The sequence below is a fragment of the Prosopis cineraria genome, unplaced genomic scaffold, assembly GCF_029017545.1.
Source record: "Prosopis cineraria cultivar Desert tree isolate PC_DT_omini unplaced genomic scaffold, ASM2901754v1 PC1, whole genome shotgun sequence".
Taxonomy (NCBI): domain Eukaryota; kingdom Viridiplantae; phylum Streptophyta; class Magnoliopsida; order Fabales; family Fabaceae; genus Prosopis; species Prosopis cineraria.
This window is the reverse complement of record NW_026555332.1, coordinates 19,727,972-19,733,971: the sequence shown is the minus strand read 5'-3', so window position 1 is coordinate 19,733,971 and position 6,000 is coordinate 19,727,972. Positions and strand designations below refer to the sequence as shown.

General features: G+C 34.4%; 1 long non-coding RNA gene across 11 annotated transcripts in view; it reads right to left on the bottom strand.

Annotated features, from left to right (window-relative positions):
* Positions 1-1,609: 1,609 nt before the first annotated feature.
* Positions 1,610-6,000, bottom strand: part of LOC129292603 (uncharacterized) — a 46,240-nt gene continuing 41,849 nt past the window's right edge. For all 11 annotated transcript variants that reach the window (XR_008588915.1, XR_008588914.1, XR_008588917.1 and 8 more), the window contains one exon: positions 1,610-2,493. This is a non-coding gene — a long non-coding RNA (uncharacterized LOC129292603). The remainder of the gene's footprint in view (positions 2,494-6,000) is intronic.

Here is a 6,000-nt window from a genome sequence, read left to right as displayed (position 1 = left end):
TGGTTATTGAGTAGTTGTACTAACCCCTCAATTCTCAATATTTTTAGGGCCTAGCTCATCAAATCTGAGTCAGGCAAAAACACTCTAAGGCGTAGGATTGTGGTAAAATCCTACTTTCATTCCTCTTTACTTATTATTGTGTATTAATGTTGTATAGTTGCCAACTAGGATCAAATGTCATTATTTTGTACTACTTGCACTAGCTTAGTGTACAACTTGTATATTTTATGCCTTGGGTTAGTGAGTTTTGGTTGTAAACCCATAGATAGGGCCAAAATACCTATGCAAGTAAAAACATGTGTATTTTGAAAGATTTGAAATGAAAATGATGATTTCGTGCATAAATTTCCTCCCCCTTGTGTTTTATAAAATTTGGGGTGAAGTGATAATTTTAAGAAGTAAGTGCTTTCAGTTTTATGTGGTGTGTTGAATGGGTCTACTAAAGTCTATTGAGTGTGGTTGGAGTGTCGGTGTAAGCTTTTGGCACTCATAATTGTGTTAGGACACCTTTGATGTGAGGTTTTTGTGAAAAAGTGGTAAAAAGGGTTTTGGTGTCTAACCTTTCACAAAAAAAGAATATGAGTGTGAAACTGGTGCCATTAGCTAAAGCTAGGAGAAAGCTCTGTGTAGATACTAAAACTACCTCAATTGAATATCAAAGGGAGATTTGGGATGAGTAAGAAGTTTGCTCCCTATGCTATCAAATGACAATAACTAATACTGTCATTTTCATGCAATGCACCATAGCGCATTATGCCCCACACCGTGGTGCATGGCACAGAGAAGAGTGAGCCATAGTGCATATGTCACAAGCTATAGCGCACATCACATTTTCTACATAAAACCCAGTTTTAAGTTTTAAAACTCATTGTGATGGGCCCCATTTATTTTCCAAGCTTTCACATCATTTTCAAACTTTGATTTGAATACAATAAGTTTTGTTTGATATTTGAAATGTTCACTTGGGATCAGACTAAGGTTGTTACTACCTTAGCAAAATAATACTAACCTACACTAATGTAGTACTAGTGTGAACCTAGGTCGATCTTTATGAGGAGGCTTAGTTAGAAAATTTAGGTTTCAAGTGTGCTACAAGTTAAAAGTGACTTAGATAGATTTAGTCTCAAAACTAAATGAGCTAATTAACCTAATTATAAGGTGAATGAAGTAGGTGTGTGCAAACTTATTAGAAGTGGGAACTCCTATATGGAATTAGTCACCTATCCTTGTTTGATTACAACCTATCTAGTTTAGTTTCCTCTCTCTTTTCTTTAGTTTAAGTGACTTAGCTATGTTAACCAAGGCTTAGCTATTACCTCGACCAACCCCAATCCAAGATTATAGTCTTAGAGTGAGCCAAGGCAAAGCTAGCATTAAACCTAACCAAAGTATTACAAACATGAGTCAATTAGGTCAAGCACATATGAATGAATCAACATGCTCAAGACTATAATTCATGAAGATATTCACATGCATTCAAGTTGGCAAGATTATGACAAGCAAGAAAATATGTTAAACTTATCAAGCTAACCATTATGAATAAACTTGAAGAGGCCAAAATCTAGAGCTTAAAGTAATAAAACTTAAGTTACAACAAGCATCTCTCAATTATATGAATCATCACTTGAAATTATAAGATCAAAGAGTCATAAAAATTTTCAATTCTAGAGAGAGAAAAGTAGAGAGAAGAAATTCAAATTCAACTAGAAAATAGTACAAATTCAAGGTTTCCTTCTCCACATAGTAGCTCCTTCAAGAATCTAGCCTTACATCTTCAAGTGATGAACAAGATGAAGCTCGAAGATTATGGTCTTCTTCACCATGATTTTGCCCTATGATAGCTTGGTTTAATCCTTGAGAAAGCTATTAGGTTATGTAAAGGAAGAAAAGAGAAAGAGAATGGTGGTGGTTTTGTGAAAGTTGGATGGTTAGTTTGAAAGATATAGAGGAGAGAGAATGGAAGTATAGAGAGAGAAGTGAGAGAACTTGAAGCTTGAAATTTCAAAATATGAGTTAATGATCTGAAAAAATTGATCCTAAGCTAGCTAAGAAGTGTTTGGGATGAAATTGTGGTGGTCTACTTGCTAAACAAGTTTCCAAAAAACTAAACACAAGTCATTAGGTCAAGTGAGGTTAAGGGTAGTCTGGGTTGCAAGTTAACTTGGGTGATAATTCCAATGCTTTCTCTTCTAATCCCATATATGCATGGATATGATAAGCTCTTATGCTCCGTTAATTTCCTTGGAATTCACTCTAAATGAAGCTTAAATTCAGATATGAAATTTGCCTCCAAGCTTCTCAAACACATTGCAATTAACTTGAGCTTTGACAAGTCAACTTGATCCATTATGTGCAAGTGCATGGAACCTTCATGTGTGCCTCATTAGACCAGATAAATCACACTATTTTTAAGCCCATTCAGGTCTGAAATTTCGTGCTCAAGCTTCCTCATGTGCCAATTGAGTTATGTCTTTATTTGTCACACTTATTCACCTAAATCACAATTAAATCAAATAATCAAATAACCATAGTGTGACATTTATTTAAGTAGACTAAGATAGAAAATATTTAATTCATCCAAGGTATTAAAATGACTAAAGGAAAATGAATATGAAAGCCTCACAAAAATCAAGTGTAGACAAGCACACACTTGAACTAAAATCAAAGGCTAATTAGAAACCCTCAAGGAGACAACCTTAAAATGTTGTATTTTCCAAATAAATCACAACCTAGGATGAATCAATGAAAACTAATTATACCAATCATCTTATCTCATCAAAAGACATAAATCTCAAGCTTAACCATAATTTGGCGAAAAAGTGCATTTTATGACCAAATTACCCTTGCGTATTTGAACACTTAGGCAAAATTGCACTAAGAATGTGATATCAATACATATGAAGACTCTTAACATATATAAATGACCTTAAAACAAATGCACAAATAAAATTCCCAATTTGCCTTTGAATTCCCAACAAAGTGCAAAAATGACCAAAATACCCTTAATATGCACACTTTCTCACTAAGGCCCAAGACCCTAATTTAACACCTAGAATGCACATTTTAGGGTTTTCTATCATGAAATATGGTCCTAAATTTCTAAGAAAAATGTTTAACAAATATGACCTATTAGGATCCCAATTGTATATGATTTTCAAAATTTTCTCTTTTATGTAATTTTAAAACTTTATTGATCCTTTGAGGGTTAGTCCTTTGATTACCTTAAACATGGAGTTAAATATGGTTAAATAAGGGAGACCTTATAGATTACAGCTTGCTTAAGGGGTTGGTCTACTGAAAGTCTGTGTAACATCATGAATCTCAATCAAAGGAACTAGTTGCTAATCAAGGGTAAATTAAAAATTAGTAGATGGATTATGGTTTCGATATCGAGTTGATATTTTGTGTTGTTTGGATATTATGTTAATAGGATTGAAGGGAAGAATAGTAATTTGGGATGAAACGTGTGAGCATAGGTGAGATTAAACTCATTGTACCATGCGCTGCAGTGGAAGCTACATGTGCTGCGGTGCACTACACAAAATTTTACTTAAGACCTAAGTTAGAACTTATGAAATTAGAAGAAATAAGAGAAAAATGCATCTAAGGAGGATAGAAGGTTTGGCTCTACTAGGGCATCAAATATTCAGAGGTTTAAAGTCTGCTTTGGCTAGTGACTTGTCAGGTAAGTATCATACATGTAATGTCCACCTTGACATTACCAAAATTCACCACACAATCACAACAAACAATCATTAGGATCAAGGATTTGCTCCTAATCTCACATTATCCATATAAGGGTTTAAATTAATAATATTTTTAAAAATAATTGCGGAATAATTGGGATCCCATAAAAACCCTTTAAATTGATAGTTTAAGCTCAAACTTAATGATTTATATAGGCATTGGAAGCATGGAAAGGTTTTGGGAAGCAAACCACTTCAAAATAGGGCCAAAAATGTCATTTTTGAGTGTTTTATCTCTCTCTAAAGGCTAAAATTGAGCATACGAGTTCAAAGCTCTATTGTTTAGCTCTAAACCAGACACAAAGCTCTAATTTAACTTTCGAAAACCTTTCTTATTACTATTAGACAAGAATCAAACCCCTTAAATTCTACCGATTCAATTTACCTGTAACTCATTTTCAGAAAAATTTATGTAAAATGGAAGGTAAGAGTTATACGTAGCTTAGCTAGCAAGTTACTGATCTGAATCACCTTCCACCGCTCTAAAATGACTTAACCTAGCTCTTCAGCCCTTCTCCTCTCTCTGTCTCATGTGTTTCTCAAATTCTCTCCCCTGAAATTTCTGAAATTTCATGACTTGAAGTGAATTTCTGGTCCATGCATCGCGGCGCACGCAGCACAAGCCGCAACATGTGGCATAGTGAGATTTATTCTCACAACACACACTTGCTTTAACCTAAAACACACTCCTATCACCTATATCTATTCATACAATACACAAACAAGTCAAAATACCAATTAATCATCCAAATCTCTAATCCCACTTTAATTTTCACTTCACCCTCGATTAACCTCTAAACTTAAGATTAAGAAATTCAGGATGTTACAAGGAAAGAGTAGCCTCACTTGGTAGTGGTATGACTACCAATTGTGTAGATGAATGTATAAAGTTGTATTTAGAATTTGAGTTGTCAACTAGGATGCATAAGTATATGTGAAAATAAATATATAAATATATATATGAATTCTGTTATGGAAACTTGCTTTGTGTGATACTGCATCTCACCGAAGGTACTACAATAGTAGGTATGTGGGTAGGATTAGATGCATATCAAGCAAGTGTATGTTATTATGTAACTTGTTCCACTAGTATATATGAAATTGATGTGATGATTTATGTATATGTATATGAGAACTTGACACAATTAGTGAGGCAGAGCCCTATTTAGAAGAGTTGAGTATATTTGTGATTTTAGACTATATGTTGAGATGGAGCCCTATATGTGAGAGTTGGAGAGTTGAAAGTGAAATAAGTCTATATATATATGTATTGGTATGTTTGTGCCTTATATAAGTCCACAATTGTGTAATGTGGCATTGAGAGGTCAAATTGAGTATTTGATATGATATTTATATTATGATAAGTCAAAGGTGCATATAGTCCTTTTGGACTTAGTTTAAGGCCCGAAGTGGTCTAATAGGACAAGAAATAACAATTGAGCACTTATGGTGTAAGTTTTAAAAGAAAAAGTAGCTTTTTGCACCCTAAGTATCTAATTTTAGATTGGACCATCGAATCAAGTCCAAACTTGTCTCATTAGATAGAATACATTGTGTGCTTTGTGTAGGCACTTGAATCAATCCAACCGGACGTCGAATGTGGAAATGGAACTCGACAAAAGTTCATCTTCTGAGCTATCATTATGCACTATGGCACATTTATGCCACGCCGCAACACATGACACAAAGAAGAACAAAGCTTGTTGCTCTATACCACATGCTGCAATGCATGGTGGTGTAAGCCATGGCGTATGGCACTTTTTTTAGGGAAAAATGTTATGCCTCTTTAAGTCATAAAATTATGTTTATTCTTCTATTAACCCTCTTATTTGAACATATGTTTGATGAATTTAGGATCCCGCATTAAAAAATATTTTATGGGCTATTACTCTAATGTTATGTGATTGTTATTTAATGATTATGTATTTGAGAATGGTAAAGTCTAGATTAAGTTAGGACTTTACACTCTGCCTTGTGGCCATCTGAATAACCCCTGGAGAAAGAGGGTTGGAAAGATAATCTCTTGAGCGTCTACTTCTCAACATGCATGGCTAGACGAACTACATCATCCAAGGTCCAATACTTCTGAAGCTGGACTGGACGACTAATGTCAGTGTTTAAGCCAACAAGGTATTGAGCTATTATTTGCTACTTTTTCTCTTAAATGTCACACTTCATCATGAGTTGTTCAAATACTCTAGTATACTCTTCTACAGACATGGACCTCTGTCGAAGATTTTGCAGTTGGAGAAAG